This window comes from Lycorma delicatula, chromosome 3, assembly GCF_047948215.1.
Source record: "Lycorma delicatula isolate Av1 chromosome 3, ASM4794821v1, whole genome shotgun sequence".
Lineage (NCBI taxonomy): Eukaryota > Metazoa > Arthropoda > Insecta > Hemiptera > Fulgoridae > Lycorma > Lycorma delicatula.
This window is the reverse complement of record NC_134457.1, coordinates 20,454,370-20,473,796: the sequence shown is the minus strand read 5'-3', so window position 1 is coordinate 20,473,796 and position 19,427 is coordinate 20,454,370. Positions and strand designations below refer to the sequence as shown.

Sequence of the window (19,427 nt, the reverse complement as noted above, 5' to 3'; positions counted from 1 at the left end):
GTCTGCCAGCCGTTGGCTGCCCGTACAGACGGCAGTGTCGGGTTCTTATCGACTAAAACTCCTCCCCCATTACTAACCTAACTTAACACAACTAACAAAGTCCTCAACTGTATTTTCTACTACAGCCCTCACTCTGTAGTTAACTGACCCTGACCCTGAACCCTGAATTCGTAGAATGGCTTACATACAGGTGGCGAGGGAAACAAAGAAGCTGTAAAATGATAATCTAACTTAACTAATATAACTTAATTTAACTAATATAATCTAACTCAATTTACATAAAAGCCTAACTACTATAACTACTAACTAATTATATTAATACTTTTATTAATTATACTAACTTATTTAAAATAATATAATCTAACTTAACTAACAAGAAAAACTAACAAAAATCCTAACTAATTATATTTTCTTTTTTCTGTTTACCCTCCGGTAATTACCGTTAAGATAATATTTCAGAGGATGAATGAGGATGATATGTATGAATGTAAATGAAGTGTAGTCTTGTACAGTCTCAGTTCGACCATTCCTGAGATGTGTGGTTAATTGAAACCCAACCACCAAAGAAAAACCAAATCAGCTGATTTGGAAAGACGCGTTAACCACTAGACCGACCCGGTGAGTTTAACTAATAATACTTACAAATTTTACTAACATAAAAGCGCCTAACTAATATAACTAGTAACAACCTATATTAACTAATTATACTATCTAAAACTAATTATACTAATATAACTTAACCCACTGGTGCTTGTTGCTTTAATGGCCAGAGATGTTGCGCGACATCATGGGTTAACCTCACCTATTTATTGACCTCCTTGTTGGCCTGACCTTATTTTATCCTCGCCTGGTTTGGTCTTGTCTTATGTTTTTTACCTGTATCGACTTTGCCTGGTTTGATCTGGTCTTATTTTGTTTTTGCACGCTTTTATTGGACATGAATTATGAAATTGTAAATGACAAAAGACCCGTTTAACAGGATGTAACATACACATATATAGGAATATAATTCCCAATACAATCAAAGTAAGTAGACCCATATCGATCACGTTCGGTGCTGAAAACAGAAAAAAATAAACATCTTTAAATCTCTAAAAAAAATTTACCTTTTGTAAAATAAAATAATTTTTAATTTTACAAATTTATGTAATTTATTTATTGTCCTTTTTCATAAAATAAAAAACTATATATTATCATCAAGATTAAATATATCAAAACATTATTACTCCATTAATATTGTTTATTTCAGAAAGGATTATGAGTGATAGTGTAACCTGAAAAACTCTTCAGCCGTACAGAAAAACGGGTTTCACTATTGTTTTTCTTGTAAAATTTTAAATCGAAATCATCTGTCATATTTCCCCTCCCTATTTAAAAAAAAATGTTTGCTTCAATATGGCGGACAAAAATTAAAAACCCATCATAATAAAAAATTTTTTAACTACGTAGAACCCCATTTCTTTCTGTCTTCAAATATCTCTCAGATATGCTGTAATAAGCTGTTTCCATTCTTAAATATCAACCGGTATTAATCTAACATAAGAATAAAAATATATTAATTTTTATTTTATGTTTAATGAGTAAGCTATCAAGCAATACCAGAATATATAGTGTTAATAAAGTATTGAGAATACTACAAAATGTAAATAAAAAATGTAAATAAATGTGAATAAAATGTAAAATGTAAATGAAAATGTAAATAAACTTTTCTATAGTTAAATATAGAAAAATGAAATTTAGTAAATGCTCCTACCATGAAGAGTTCTATTTTTCGGTATGGGACCACCACAACCATACGGAACAACTTGAGGGGGAGAACTCAAAAATTTTAAATGGAAAAGGTAAGATCGTGACGTGATTTTAAAGGACATTGAGAAACAAAAACCAATCAATTAATAAAAAATATTAATGAAAAATTATTTTTCGAAGTCAATACTAAAAATATATGAACAAATAATTTTTTTTTTGTCCAGTCATTTGACTGGTTTGATGCAGCTCTCCAAGATTCCCTATCTAGAGCTAGTCGTTTCATTTCAGTATACCCTCTACATCCTACATCCCTAACAATTTGTTTTACATATTCCAAACGTGGCCTGCCTACACAATTTTTTCCTTCTACCTGTCCTTCCAATATTAAAGCGACTATTCCAGGATGCCTTAGTGTGTGGCCTATAAGTCTGTCTCTTCTTTTAACTATATTTTTCCAAATGCTTCTTTCTTCATCTATTTTCCGCAATACCTCTTCATTTGTCACTTTATCCACCCATCTGATTTTTAACATTCTCCTATAGCACCGCATTTCAAAAGCTTCTAATCTTTTCTTCTCAGATACTCCGATCGTCCAAGTTTCACTTCCATATAAAGCGACACTCCAAACATACACTTTCAAAAATCTTTTCCTTACATTTAAATTAATTTTTGATGTAAACAAATTATATTTGTTACTGAAGGCTCGTTTCGCTTGTGCTATTCGGCATTTTATATCGCTCCTGCTTCGTTCATCTTTAGTAATTCTACTTCCCAAATAACAAAATTCTTCTACCTCCATAATCTTTTCTCCTCCTATTTTCACATTCAGTGGTCCATCTTTGTTATTTCTACTACATTTCATTACTTTTGTTTTGTTCTTGTTTATTTTAATGCGATGGTTCTTGCGTAGGACTTCATCTATGCCGTTCATTGTTTCTTCTAAATCCTTTTTACTCTCGGCTAGAATTACTATATCATCAGCAAATCGTAGCATCTTTATCTTTTCACCTTGTACTGTTACTCCGAAACTAAATTGTTATTTAACATCATTAACTGCTACTTCCATGTAAAGATTAAAAAGTAACGGAGATAGGGAACATCCTTGTCGGACTCCCTTTCTTATTACGGCTTCTTTCTTATGTTCTTCAATTATTACTGTTCCTCTTTGGTTCCTGTACATGTTAGCAATTGTTCTTCTATCTCTGTATTTGAACCCTAATTTTTTTAAAATTCTGAACATTTTATTCCAGTCTACGTTATCGAATGCCTTTTCTAGGTCTATAAACGCCAAGTATGTTGGTTTGTTTTTCTTTAATCTTCCTTCTACTATTAATCTGAGGCCTAAAATTGCTTCCCTTGTCCCTATACTTTTCCTGAAACCAAATTGGTCTTCTCCTAACACTTCTTCCACTCTCCTCTCAATTCTTCTGAATAGAATTCTAGTTAAGATTTTTTATGCATGACTAGTTAAACTAATTGTTCTGTATTCTTCACATTTATCTGCCTGCTTTCTTTGGTATCATGACTATAACACTTTTTTTGAAGTCTGACGGAAATTCTCCTTTTTCATAAATATTACACACCAGTTTGTATAATCTTTCAATCGCTTCCTCACCTTCACTGCGCAGTAATTCTACAGGTATTCCGTCTATTCCAGGAGCCTTTCTGCCATTTAAATCGTTTAATGCTCTCTTAAATTCAGATCTCAGTATTGTTTCTCCCATTTCATCTTCCTCAACTTCCTCTTCTTCCTCTATAACACTATTTTCTAATTCATTTCCTCCGTAAAACTCTTCAATATATTCCACCCATCTATCAACTTTACCTTTCGTATTATATATTGGTGTACCATCTTTTTTTAACACTTTTTTTTTAACAAATAATTACAGTGAAATATCATAATTTTTGATTTTTTAAAATATTTAATGATTTGAATAAAGTTAATTTATTTATCTGTTTTTCACATATCTTTGTAATATTTCTTCACCAACACCTTATCTTATCAATTAATAAATATTTAAATAGCATCAGCAAACTATCATTTAATATACCTAAAAACATAGAATAAATTATTTACTGTTTTAAACCGACTTAATCTGTATACAATTATTATCAAACTTTTATTGATAATTTATTATGAAAATGTTTATCAAATAAATGAGGAAATATTAATTTTTTTTGTTTAATATGTTATTCGTTTTAAAATATATTATCTTTACCGCTATTTAAATGCGTAAATACATCAAACAGCTTAGACAAATTAACGGAAGTCTACATTAAAAGTTGCCTTTAGTTTAAGTTAGCTATATCACTTGCATAATAAATACGTAGTGCCAAACATACGTAATGTGCTGAGTTCTTACGACAGAATCAAGGTCGGTTGTTTCAGACCAATGAGAGGCCATTATTTGGGGGTAACAGGAGATGTAACACAAAAACTACGTTACCAAAAATTTTAGCCGATTGCTATACTTTCCCACTGTAGCTATTATGCTGCTGTAGCAGAAATAGCGCGAAAATAACAAAATTAGTTGCAAGTAATTTAAGAAAACCGTCGCATTACCGCGATATATCGTGTGTTTCAAAATTAATATCGTGTTTTTAAATCTATGTAATATTTCTCAAGTTTAACGAACATTGATTAATTATACATAAAATGTAAGATCATATCATTTACTGCGTCCATATCATTTACAGCTGTTACAAGATCTAAAGTCTACAGATTATGGTTTGCGTACTAGCTTCGCATATGAAACGATGCACCACGACTATGAAGAAGACTTTATCGTGTCGTATTCAGTGACCAATTAATATATTTCATGTTAATGTAAAACTAAACACTCATAATGTGCGTATCTGGGGATCAGAAATCTTCACGAAATATTGACGTGTGAACGTGACTCTCCAGAACTGAATGTTTTTTGTGCCGTATCCCGACAGAAAATTTACGAGCCGTTCTTTTTCGCGGAAGCAAGTGGGTCTGGAATGAATTATCTTAATATGCTACAACTATGGCTCTATCCTGAACTGCAGTACAAATCACAAAACTTTTTTTGGCAACAAGATGGTGCGCTTCCATAACGCTGTACGTGATCGGTTGAATGAAATTCTCCCCGACCGCTGGATCAGTCGCCGGGAACCAAATGACAGGGCTTGTTTACCGTGGCCTCCACATTCGCCTGATCTGACCCCATGCAATATTTTGGGGGGCTTTACAAAGGATCAAGTATATCTGCCATCGTTATTGACTAACAGACCCAAATTGATACACAGGATTGATGCAGCTGTCGTATCAATTATTATAGACTTGATGATTAAAGGGTGAAATGAACTCTTCTATCGGTTGGATGGTGCCGTGTGATCAATGGTGCTCACAATGAACACATAGGAAAAACTGTTGGATTTGCTCTTTCAGTTCATATTATAAGTTATCAGTGTAAGTAAAATTTAATAAATATTATGTACATTAATACCCTCAATATTAATTTTGAAACACACGATATACCACATTAGTTCTTCCTGAAACTGAAATTTGAAATTAAAAAAAAAGATTCTCGAACAAATCTTCTTTCATTCGACACCGAAAAAAGTGTGTAAAAAATTAAAAAGTGTGTAACACGCATTCCAATATAAACGTACTGATCATAAATATATAAATTACTGTGAATGTTTATGTTCTCTATTACCGATAAATCCAAGAATTAGCCCCATAGAACATTAATGAACAACAATGAATACTATTTAAAAAAATAAAAATATAGCAGAACAAATTCTAAGGCCATGATTTCTATTGATAATCGCAAGCCAACTTTGTTAAATTGCGTACCGCAATCGTGTAGGTATGCATAACAATAAAGTAGCATTTAACAAACGCTATGAATAAATAAAATTTGTATACAAATAAAGTTTGTAGTTATAAAAATGTGAATACCGTATAAAATATGCGTTACGCGACCGTATATCAAATCAGTCGTTGCATATTATATAAAGTAATCGTTAACGTATAAGTTGCACAGGTCTCGTAAGATCTTTGTCGGCCTTTACATTGTTACACTTGCAGCATCACAAAAGCCACCACCTCTACCAGGAGTATATAGTCAGCAAGTTAACGCGTTTATTGTTATGTATTTCACAATAATATGCAAATGATAAGGAGTGTTTTAAAACCTAGCCTAGCCTTTCCATGAATCACAAGTAAAATAGATACTTTGACATCAGTAAAAATTATGTAAAGGAAGTATTTATTTATCGAGGACAAAAAGACGTATTATAAATCTAGTACATTATGATAAGAAGGCATTTTTATTAAATGTATTCTATTGTGTTTTGGAACCACTTCCGTAATTATTACAATTTTATATTAAATATTTCCAAAAGTAAGGTGTGGTTAATTCATATTTAAAAATTTTCTTTGTTTTCTGGTTGCTTTTTTTTCTCTTTAAATTTCCTCTATGAAGATGGATTTATCCTTATATAAAAAAAAAGTTACGTTCCATATATTTACTGAGCTACATTTTATATCCTTAAAAAAAAATTAATTTAATACAGATAATACAATGTAATTAAATTTTGACCATGAAACAAAACTATAGTCATATGATTTAGTGTCACGTATAATAAATTACTTCTCAATTAACTCAACATTCTCAATTAAAAAAAAAAAAAAAAAATTTGAAACGTATGCTTGTGGAAATCGAGAGTTCCAACGTTCAAGTCCTAGTAAAGTCAGTTACTTTAACACGGATTTGAATACTAGATCGTGGATACCGGTGTTCTTTAGTGGTGGGTTTCAATTAACCACACATCTCAGGAACGGTCGAACTGAGACTGTACAAGACTATACTTCATTTACACTCATACATATCATCCTCTGAAGTATTATCTGAAAGGTAGTTACCGGAGGCTAAACAGGAAAAAGGAAGGAAGGTTTAGGCCTGAGTTGGGAACCAAAACTAATTCTCCTCTACAGAAAAGAAGTATTACTTTCAGCGAACTCAATTGGATGTAGTAGCGTATTGCTATATCAGCGGACATAGCGAGTGTGTCTGAACATTGATTGGCAATTCAGAATGACGATGGGTTATTAAATCTTGTTCCGCTGTCTACATAGAAATGCGAGATGCAAAAGGATCCGGTATGATTTTATTGAGGGGAAGTTCATGATGCACTCCCCGATAAAGGAGATGATAGAGTAACACAATCGCGGGACTAAAAAGGCAAAATTGGGCTTGACAGAACCCTAAGGATTTACATACCAATTTATGCTTTGTTCATTTGCCGTTCAGTCATTAAATACAGGGAATATCGGAAGGGTGCACCATCCCGTACGTTTGATGTGTAAAAGTCTGAGAGAATGCTCATGTCACATTTTAACTAAGGTAAACGGGAAATAATAACAAAAAATATGATCATAGTGTAAAATTTAAAATATATTCTAAAAAAAAAAACAGAATAATACGAAGATCATTAAAAAAAAATTGGTCTACCACTGTTGAGTCAAAGTAATAAAATTATAATCTGTCTTTCTAATTCGAAGAAAAAGAAAAGGATAAGTTGGTGTAAATATACGTATTTTCAGTAAAATTTTAAATATCAATTTATATCCAATGAAAATCACAAAAATTAGATTTTCCTGTTTCTTTTTTTAGTCACAGTTATTGTTTTATTTTTTAGTATTCCAACTATCAATTTATATCCGACAAAAACCAGAAAATTTAGATTTTCCTACGAAGTTAAGAAAGTATTGTGATCGCGAAAAATTTCGGTTTTCAGATTTCAACAAAAATATCCATTTCGACCATCCCTGAATCCATTTTAACTAGTTTCGGCGTGACGTATGTACGTATCTCGCATAATAGGATGTTGAAATTTTGGATTTCGGACTGCTGTAACATCTAGTTGTACTCCTCCCCTTTTAGTTGCAATCGACTGGATAATTTGGATTTTGGACTTTTTCTTAACTGCAGTAATAAGCTCTCATTGAAAGATTTTCAACGATATATCATAAGTGGTACTTATTTTCATTGGTTCCAGAGTTATAGCGAAATAAAATTTTAATTTATGAAATACTTGGATCTTACAAGAGAAGGTACATCGGTTTAAATCAGACTTAATTTCCTTTTTTTTATTTCATTCTTTAACTTTTTTTAATTTAAATATATTGATTTATTAATAATTATTAACCACTGTAAAAAAATGTGAATATGTAATTTAATAGGCGTACAAGAAATCATGTGGGTCCAATTAGGATTTTTTTTTATTATGATTATTTTTTTTATAACTGAATTTTAAAATTTAACGGAAGTTCTCTTCCTACGTCAAACATTTTCCAGTAATGTAGATTACAACTAACGCTTAACTGTAAAATGTTTAGACGTAACTAAAAAATATAATTTCATTCGGTTATCAAAAAATAGATACATTTTTACGTAATTTTTTATCGCTAACCGTCATGACCAAGATACTGTATTTTTTTAGTACTATATTTGACATTAATCTATATATAATCATAACAAAAGAGAACACAACTCATTTCCGTTTCAGTAAACGTAGTCTGAATATAGTAATAGTATCATGTATTTATTACAAATTCAACCGTGCTATCCTCAAAAAGCAACCAAATTATTAGAATCAAATCACAAGACAGTATACCAATTAAATCAGTGAAAATAGATTGTATAAACAAATTAATAAGTGTAGATTAAAAAAAAATGTTTTTGAAGTTTTTTAAAACAAAACAAATGTACGAGAGGTTATCTCTAAACTAAACCCGTCTCATTATAAAAAATTTATTCTGAAACTTTATAAATATTTTTTATTTCTTTTAAACTACATACCTTGTACTACTTCTCTATATAGTCTCCACATGAATTAAGACATTTATCGTAGCGATACACCAGCTTCAATATATCCTCGTCGTATTCTTCAGCAGCCAGTCCATTTAGCCACTGATTAACATTTTTAAGTTCATCGTCACCCACGAATCGCTAACCACTCAAATATTCTTTCAATTTCCCAAACAAATGGTAATCAGGAAGAGCTAAGTCTGGATTATATGGTGATCGTAAATTTCCCATTCAAATGTTCTCAGTAAATCACGTATCGGACCCGCATCATGTGGACGTACATTATCGTGCAGCAGGACGAAGCCGCCGATCAGCCGCCCACGTCACCGATTTTGAATGGCGCGCCGTAACCTATGTAGAGTTTCGCAGTAGGCTTCTGCATTTATAGTCTTTCTACGTGGCATGAAATCGATCAGTAATATGCCAAACCGATCCCAAAAGACTGTGACCATCATTTTGCACCCAAATGGCTGTGATTGGACCTTTATTGATCTGGTTGGCGATTGAGAATGACGCCATTTGTTTGACTGCCGTTTTATGTCTGGCGTGTAATACGAAATCCACGTTTCATCGCCGGTAACAATTAAATTAAGAAATCATCGCTTTTTTCTGTGTAGCGCAACAAAAATTCCAAAGCAGACACCATTCGGATTTTTTTGTGACGTTCCGATAAGACGTGCTGCACCCAACTTGTACAAACCTTTCTGAAGCCTAAACGGTCATGAACAATGCGACCGATAACAACTCTTGAAACATCAGGAAAAATAAGGGCCACTTGGGAAATCGTTGAACGATGATCTTTCTGATTTCATAATCGACGCGTTTCAACAAGTCCTCGGTGATTATCGAGAACCTCCCCGAACGTTCTTCATTACGCACATTAATTCTGTTATTTCTAAACCTTTCACACCATTCGGACGTTTCTTTCATTCATTACATTATCACCGTAAATAGCAACCAACCACCTATGAATTTCAGTAGTTTTGATGGTTTAAAAAACGTATGACTCCACGTATTTCACAGTCGGCGACAACAACGATTTTCCTATTTATTTTTAACGTAGTATCTCACACGTAATCAAAGATAATACAACGCGACAACTTACAGACAACAATGTAGTGTGTACATTACTAGCGTGGCCATGAACGACACATGTTCGCAAACCTTAAGGGGAGAAATTTTCCAGCGGTCTTTGCTTTGGAGATATCCTTCGTACACAGGTATTCAACTTAAAAAGGTCTCCATCACTCAGTAATTTATATTAAATGTATATTTTTGTTAAAATGTATTTATTGGTGTGAGATGGGTAAAATAATGTAGAAGATGATAGAATAGGACATTAAAACGTCAGTTACAAGATATTCTCATAAATCTTTGCAGAGACTAACCCGAGAAAAGAACATTTTCTTAGGTTCAATCTATACTGCAGTAATGAGAATGGTATATGTTATCGGTATCGAATCCAGTTTTTCCACGAGCAAACTAATGCTGGTTATACTAAAAGGGTTCAATGGTTTAAGAATTTCATTATAAGCAACATTGGCAGTTTAATCAAGTGTTTTTCACAGATAAACCGTGGTTTCACCTCGGTGGGTATGTTAATAGTCATAACTCCTGGACCAAAGGTACTGCAAACCAGCAAATTTTCTTTGAATCTTCTCTACGCCTACAAAAAAAAATCTGATGTGGACACCATATGATTTCCTTGTACGCCTATTACATTACATATTTACATATTTTTAAAATGAAAGTATATAACATTTTATTTCATTAACTTCTGATATTTTTTCAAATTATTTATTGTAAAATTTGTTTTACAATCAGAGGTTAGTAATTATTATTACATCAATATAATTAAATTTTAAAAAAAATTAAAAAAAGGAGATGAAGTCTGATTTAAACCGATGTGCCTTCTACTTCTAAGATCCAAATATTTCATTAAATAAAATTTTATTTGACTATAACTCTGGAACCAATGAAAATAAGTACCACTTACGATGTATTGTTAAAAAACTCTCAATGAGGGCTTATTACTGCAGTTAAGAAAAAGTCCTAAATCCATATTTCTTTGGATTTTGGGCTTATTTGGACACTTTTGGTTCAGTCGATTGCAATCAAAAAAGGAGGTGCATAACTAGATGTTACAATAGTCCTAAATCCAAAATTTCAACATCTTACGGCCAATCGTTTTTGAGTTATAGTAGATACATATTTAAGTACATACGTACGTATACAAACGACACGCCGAAACTAATAAAAATGAATATTTCCGATTGAAATCTGAAAATCGCGAAATTTTTCGCGATCACAACACTTCCTTTACTTCGTGCAAGGAAGGAATAGGCATATGGTGCGCGGTTTCAAGACACAAACAGGGCCATTGTTGTTTGGAAAAAAAAAACTGTAAATGCTGCCGTTTACCGAGAAATTATCCAACGGTTCTTAGACTTACTGCAATAGGATGATCTTGACTGCTGGTTGCAACAGGACAACACCACTTGACATAAAACTTGCTCTACTATAGAGATGCTACAGGATTTTTTCAGTGGCAGAATCATTTCTAAAGCATTACGATCCTTCAATCCCTCAATCTGATTAGTCCAGTCTTCCTTTTGTGGGATTACATAAAATAAATTGTTTACAGGAGTAACCTGTAAATTAATGATAAACATTACAAATGCCATCCAGGAAAGAAACTAGATACAACTAACAAGAGTAGGAAGGAATATGGTGAAGCATTTGACAATTGCGTAGAAGTGGATGGACATCATTTTAATTTTAAGTTGAACACTCTGTCAACCTACCGGGTTGATCTAATGATAAACGCGTCTTCCGAAATCAGCTGATTTGGAAGTTGAGAGTTCTAGCGTTCAAGTCCTAATAAAGGCAGTTCCTTTTATACGGATTTGAATACTAGATCGTGGATACCGGTGTTCTTTGGTGGTTGAGTTTCAGTTAACCACATATCTCAGGAATGGTCGAACTGAGACTGTACAAGACTACACTTTATTTACACTCATATCATCCTCTTAAGTAATACCTGAACGGTAATTCCCGGAGGCTAAACGGGAAAAAAAGAAAAGTTGAACACTCTGTTGAAATGATTGTTCTATTCTCACTGTGTGTGTATATATGTGCGCGCGCGCGCGTGAGCGCACGAGCTTGTGACAACTGATATGGCATTCAGGTGTGGATATGTACGCTCATAAATTTTTTACTTATCTCTACAACCTCTTGAAGTGCTAACTTCCTCTTATTTTACAACCAGATTAATAATTACTTTGATATGAAATAAAATAAAATAAAAATTATCTCATTTTTTTTTCTTTTCCAGAATGAAACTTCTGACATTAGCATTAGATTGTTATAAATACTAATATTAATAGGTTGCATTATAACAATCGTCCAGCCAATTTAAATTTGACTCTTTTCAGCACTCCATTACAGTATTAAATCCTACTATTATTCATCAATCGTTTTAAATAGTGTGCATGTAAAAATAAACAGCAAAAGAATCAGGAAGATTATGTTAAATCATTTATTTCATCATTAACCTTGACTCCTTAATTTCTCAAAAAATCATAATAGTTTTTGATAATTTATTCGTTTATTGGTTCTTTGAAAGTGGTATTAATATAAGCAATAACTTATAAACTGTTTATACAATAGCTACTTACCTTCAAACAGATTTATCATTGAGCATGTAAATTTTTATACAAATTGAATCTTAAAATACAGTATTATCCCAACAAGAATTCAGATTTTAATTTTTTTATACTACTTGTACTGGAGAAACATCCAAAAAAATGTTATAACTCGTAAAAAGAAATATAATACTGCATTCAATTCTTTAGGATTTTGTAATAAACTGGTACATTCTAAATAAAAAACAGTTTAACAAATACTAACAGGATTTAATACTATTCCCATTATAAAATTAGCATTTTCATAAAAAATATTCAAACTTTAAATATAAAAATAGAAAATGCTAAAATAAAACAAATAATAAAAGATATCAAATAATAACTGTCCTATAAAAAAAATATATATATTTCAACTAAATTCTGATATTAGATAATAAACACTAACCTCTAAAGTTAATTCAACAGGTTTTTCTCACTGAAAATGTAATTTCCCATCCATCACTCCATCTTGTGTACACTCCTCTAATAGTTTAAAAAATTTATAAAATTCAGTTACGTATTTCAACATAAATTCTGAGAGAGGGAGTGCTCATGCAGCGTGGGGTGCCACAGGGGTCCGTTTTGGGTCCCATTCTATGGAATATAGTATACGACGAGCACCTTCGAAATGAGTGGCCACCCGAATTAGAGCTGGTGGCGTATGCCGATAATTTGGCTATGGTGGTGAAAGTAAAAGAGTTGCATGTGGTGGTTGCTACTGAGACGGGATGGTGGAAGAGATTAGGACCTGGATTTTTTTTTTTTGAAACCCGGTTATTTTTTTTTTCTCGCTAACAAATGAAGGTATAAACTTGATTTTTGGTGTATGCAATTTTTATGTAATTATCTAAAAAGAGATTCCAGATTTTTTGAAATTCGATCTTAAAAGGTACTGAGGGAAGGTAAAAATTCTGAACAAAGATTGCAAATGTTCCTCATTTCGACTATACTAAACGAGGTATTCCGTAGATAGATTGGGTAGATTGGGGTTTGTAAACACTCTTCAGATATTAAAAAGAAAAAAAAATTTCGGGTTTTTAATTTCGATTTTTAAGGGGGTGCAACGGTGTACTGCGCGACGCCTCAACCAACAGCCACTGCCATTGTTAGTTTTTCTTTCTTTTTCCTGTTTAGCCTCCGGTAACACTACCGTTTAGATAATTCTTCAGAGGATGAATGAGGATGATATGTATGAGTGTAAATGAAGTGTTAATCTTGTACATTCTCAGTTCGACCATTCCTGAGATGTGTGGTTAATTGAAACCCAACCACCAAAGAACACCGGTATCCACGACCTAGTATTCAAATCCATGCAAAAATATCTGGCTTTACTAGGACTTGAACGCTGTAACTCTCGACTTCCAAATCAGCTGATTTGGGAAGACGCGTCTGCCATTGTTACTGTATATGTACAACACGACTGGCTGGACTTATTTCTTTTTTTTGCGTTTAGCCACCAGAACCACCGTAAGGCATTGCTTCAGAGGATGAATGATTATGATATGTATGAATATAAATAAAATGTAAATGGATGGTCGACCTGAGTCTGTGTGGTAAATTGAAACCCAACCACCAAAGAACACCGGTGTTCTCGATGTAGTATTCAAATCCGTATAAAAGTAACTGCCTTTACTAGGATTTGAACCTTAGAACTTTCGACTTCGAAATCAGCTGATTTGCGATGAAGAGTTCAGCATAAGATCAATCCAGTGGGTGACTGGCTGCACCTACCTCCGATTTGACTAAAAAATATAAAATAAAAGATAATTGACCGCAAAGGGAAACGCAAGTAACCATATCGCACGGAAGAAGTGGCGTCGAGGATGCTAGCTATAAATATCGCATATTTGATATTTGTGTGGTTGTTTTAAAATGGCTTATGATTCTACTTTCTAATCAGTGGCTGTACAAAAAATTCAACTTAGACTAAAATATTTATCCGGAAAAATCAGGACTAGAAATGTTTTTAATATAGTTCAAAATGCAATTTAATTAATATTATATCTTTGAATGAAATATTTATTTATTTTAAATTATTAAATTTTAAACGGCTCATTTTGAAAACACTGACACTTTTCGTAGTTAACAACCCCATAATGCTGTTATTATCAACAAAATTATAAAAAATCGGTTTAGGCTGTATCGGGGCGCACAGCCGGTGGTTTAACGTGAAACATTACAGACTTTGGATGAAGTTCCTCCCAGCTACAGACCGACCACCTTATCTGTAGAGTTAAATGGGAAAGCCAGCATCGTATTTTTGAGCAAAACTGGAAATCTCCAATGGAAAATTTTAGTTCCCTCATTTAGCCAACTTTGTAGATAAACTGGTCGGTCTGTATATCAGCGAGTCACTTTTAGTGTATCGGGTTGAAATAAAAACGAGACACTGACTACGTACCAAATTTAATTTTAACATAAAACAGACACTAAATGGATGATATTTATTTCGACTAATAATCGACAATTTTTTTCAACATTGGTCTATGATATGAGAAGTAAGAGACATAATAAGCAGTAGTAGAGGTGCTTGCGCCGTCGACGTCGTTCACTGAGCGAACCGTGCCAGCTTTGCGACGCTTCCGAAACAGTTTCGCTCGCTCGGTATCAGACATCGGGGTACCTGTGCATAGCCCATAACCTCCCCTTTCCAACGATATGCGTAATTTATATTTCCGACTGGCTATTGCGCGGGCTGAGGCTGACATATTGAATTTTTATACTTTTTTACACGTTTACTTTCATTTTTACACATAAATATATATATGTATATATTTTTTATTTTTTATTTTTATTTAAACACCCCTAAAGCAACCAGTCCAGCAATATTGTCCAAAATACACTTATTACTTAAATCGATCTATCTCGACAAACTCTAAACACAAACACACGAGTCATCGCGCTATCACGTCTAAGTCGTGAGCTATACCGAATGGAAATGAGCGAGAACGCCAATTTTGGCCGATCTGCGCTGTGTCCCTCACCGCCAACCCGCTCGCCCGTGACGCAAATTCAAAGTCGTAGCGACGAGCTGACCAAGTAAGTTATAAAATGACATCGCATTTATGTCTCTCAGACTAATAGTTAAGGAGTTATTAAGTCAGGACGATATAGACCTTTTCATTACGCTACAAATTTTTGTTCTGGTACTCGTATGTTGCGGTGTGATTTTAAAAATTTTGGAGGGTAGTAGTTAACTTTCGGAATCTTTTGAATGTGGATCGTTTTAAAATTTAATAACGAATTTAATATATAGTGTTAAAATTAGCTTACGTTAACCTAAAAACAAATTAATCCATTAAAAAAAAATATATAACTAAAAAACAACTGACGTTTACATTATTCCACAGTTCCATTGATAAAATATGATAATTTTGGTTTGTTTGCTTATGTAAACAATAAAGAAACGTGAAGAAATTGTTTTAAGTACTCATAAGTTGTTATAGTTTATCCAATTATGTTTCAAAAGTAGAAAACAAAGAAAAAACTATTATTTTAAATATAATGACACGTTTGACCTACATTTAAATCTTTATCTGCCGATAGATTAAAAAATAATATATCACATTAAAATAATTTAAAAAAAACAACAACAAGGAGTAACTGTATAATAAGTTAAAAAAACATGTTCTATCTAATTCCGGTATGTTGCATTAATTATTAATTATAAGCAAATAAAAATTACAGACAAAGCGGTGTATTATGAAATACCGATTAAATTTATCAAATACTGTTTACAATAGTAATTTAAAAATATATGTATATAGGTTGAACCGATGAAGGCTACATATAAAAATGATGAAATTTTAAAAAAAATATACAATAATAATAATAAAATAAAATGGAAAGAGCATTTACACATTACACGTTACAAAATTAAACGAAACAAATATAACAAGAAATCTTTATCATGAAACACAAAACTGCGGGATTATCAAACAGTGGTGTTTTCCTTGTTTAGCCTCCGGGAATCACCGTCAGGTATTACTTCAGAGAATGAATAAAGATGATATGTATGAGTGTAAATGAAGTGTAGTCTTGTACAGTCTCAGTTTGACCATTCCTAAGATGTGTGGTTAATTGAAACCCAACCACCAAAGAACACCGGAATCCGCGATCTAGTATTCAAATCCGTATAAAAGTAACTGCCTTTACTAAGATTTGAACGTTAGAATTCTCGACTTCGAAATCAGCTGATTTCGAAGACGCGTTTACCACTAGAACAACCCGGTCGGTTTATCAAACAGTGGTTAGATCCGAAATACTTTATGCAGTAGAAACCGTAAACTAACCAGAAATGGAGATCTTGAAAAATTTAAAAATATCGTAAAGAAAATTCTGAGGAAAATACTAGGACTTAAAAATAACAGTGAATCGGAATTCAAATTACGACTTAATCAGGGCCACCCGTAGTGTTTTTGCCGCCGTAGGCAAACCCAAAAAATGCCGCCACCCAAGCTTCAAAAAAACTTTTGACAGAAAAAAACACAGAATTATGAAAGAACCATTTTACCAGATAAATGACATATAATTAAATTTAAAAAATAATACTAATACAAGTTACGGAAAATTGTTTTTGAAAAACAAAATTTACATTTTTAACAAGCTTACAAACTAAAACTAGTACACTATTTTCAGAGATAATTCAAATATACTTTTAAAAGAAAAAACAAAACTACATAATAATAACATTATTGAACTAATAAATAGTAAATAATATTATATTTTAGATTCAAGTAATCGAAACATATTTTTATGGGCTGTGTTTGGTTAGGTTCTACGTAAAATGAAAAAAAATCATTCGTAATTACTTACGGCGATGTTATTGATGAAATACAGACGGTAGCATTAATTATAAGCACTGATTTAGTTCAGTACATCGATACACTACACAAAAAATATTTAACAAAATATAGTATATTTGCTAATTTACTCGGACGCACTTACTGAACTGTTTGATTTAAAAACTCACTACAGTGTGTACTGTATTAGAAAACGCACTCGAGTACTCAAATCGTACTCGGTAATCGCCTTAAAAAGTAAAAAAAAACATCACTACAGTACTATAAACACTAAAACTAAAATTACTGCAAAGGAAATTTACAAAACTAACCTACAGTATTTTGGAATGCATTTACAAAAATTTGTAATTTTTCCTTGTCTCGCTCTTGTTTTTAAAACAGTATAAAGTTCTATGTATTCTTCCATGGCATCTTCAATTTTGGGGTTAAAGATTAAGGTTCTATTTAAAGATGGATGAGCATCTATAAAAAACTAGGTAAGATCATGGGATAGTTTAATGTCTTCGGTAAGCGTTTTGACACTAAACTGTTTTCCAGAGATCGTATCTTCTACCTCTTCACGTTTAACTCTCTCTATATGCCATTAAATCTTTTAATATTTTTATTTTTTAATGTCACTACATAATATAACGTACGCGAATACGGAAAATTATAGCCGCGATTATATAAAAGATATCGCAAAATATTTCACCGAGAATAAGGAGATCTCACTGTACTATATTTTTACCAAGAAATGCATATTTCAAGATGAATGTATTTTCATTTTAGTAATAAATAATATTAATATAAAAAAAATAACAGATTTCATTAGATACTGTAATTTTATAGTTTATTTGTTTTATATTTAGTACTTTTTATAAGAAGCAAAATAATGAAATAAGATATTATAAACATTCCTATGTTAATTTTAACCTACTTTTCTTCGAAATTATAGTCAATAAAAGAGAGCAAATATTTATTTTAAAAACAAACAAAAATTATACGTACATTTAATAATTATCATACTAAGAATCATTTTTTTTTTACGATGAGGGGAGGAATCCCATTTACGGACAGAGCGTTGGACACGAAACAGGTTCCGTAAGATCTTGTTAATGTGCGTATGTATACCTGCGCCCTACCAACTAAACCTCCACCTCACCACCCGGGGCCGGACCCGCAATTAAGCATAACACAGCCCCGAGAGATGCCTTCAAGCATGACAGCTCGGCTCGCCAGCTGGATCTTGTTTTTGTGCCCTGCCTCTAACCTCCAGAGCAAGGTCGCCACGTCCAGCTACGCCGTCCCTGGGCCCTCACCCCAGAAGCCAGGACTCGTTCTTAACTGCCCGCCTCTAATCAGGTCCCCGACCGGGTCTTGGTCTTAACAGTACGAGGATGATAGAGTCCCCGTGCCTCATCATCGTTGACGATCCAGGCAAGACCGGACGAACAACGATTCCGCAGGAGGCTGTCGTCACCCCCTCGCCACCCGATCTTTCTGTCTCAGGACTGATCTTAAAAACCACGAGACTGCAGTAAAGTTGTAGGTGTTAGTCAGCATGCAGCATATAACATTATCGGGATCGATTTATCCTTAACAGCCGTGCAGTTTAGTCTGTTCTCCTCCCACCTGTAACAATGAAAGATGGCATGTTCTGAATCATCAGGCTCCCCTTAGTAAGAGCAGTTTGGATTATCCACCTTCCTCCTTCCAAACAGATAAGTGTGGAACACCCCGTGGCCGGTTAGGAGTTGGGGGAGCCAAAATTTCAGCTCACCAAACCCCCTTCCGACCCACGGTCCAATCTCTCTGTGAACAGTATGTGTATCCCTTATTAGACATATCCCATCATTCCTGCCAGGTCATTAGCATTTCCTGCGAATTGGTAGTTGGATCTTGCTCTTGTGCCGTGCTTCCAGAGTGGTCGCCAGGGCCAGCTACGCCGTCTCTGCCCCCCACTCCAGAAGCCAGGACTCAGTCTTAATTACCCACCTAATCAGACAAATGTAAACACCTTAATTATTGGTATTAGCTACTCAAAAACATTTCAATGGAAAGATAGACCCGATGCTGTATTACATGTCAGACAATGCATGGTTTCATTTATCTGGTCATATTAATTCTGAGACTGAAAATCCTCACCAGATGTTTGAGTGTCCACATCATGATAATAAAATCGGTGTATGGTGTGCTGTTTCTGGTAATTGTATAGTAGGATAATATTTTTGACCCACAGTCAATACAGAAGTGAATGTACAATTTTCAAAGAATTTATGATTAGCTAACTGGCCATGAAAAAGAGTATAGCTTCGTCCAACAAGTCAAAGCAATATGTCACACAACAAACTATTCTCTTGCACGTTGTG

At 33.2% G+C, this 19,427-nt stretch overlaps 1 long non-coding RNA gene across 1 annotated transcript in view; it reads right to left on the bottom strand.

The window, feature by feature from the left end:
• Nucleotides 1-752: 752 nt before the first annotated feature.
• Nucleotides 753-19,427, bottom strand: part of LOC142320858 (uncharacterized) — a 308,648-nt gene continuing 289,973 nt past the window's right edge. Inside the window, exon 10 of the long non-coding RNA XR_012755495.1 lies at nucleotides 753-1,057. This is a non-coding gene — a long non-coding RNA (uncharacterized LOC142320858). The remainder of the gene's footprint in view (nucleotides 1,058-19,427) is intronic.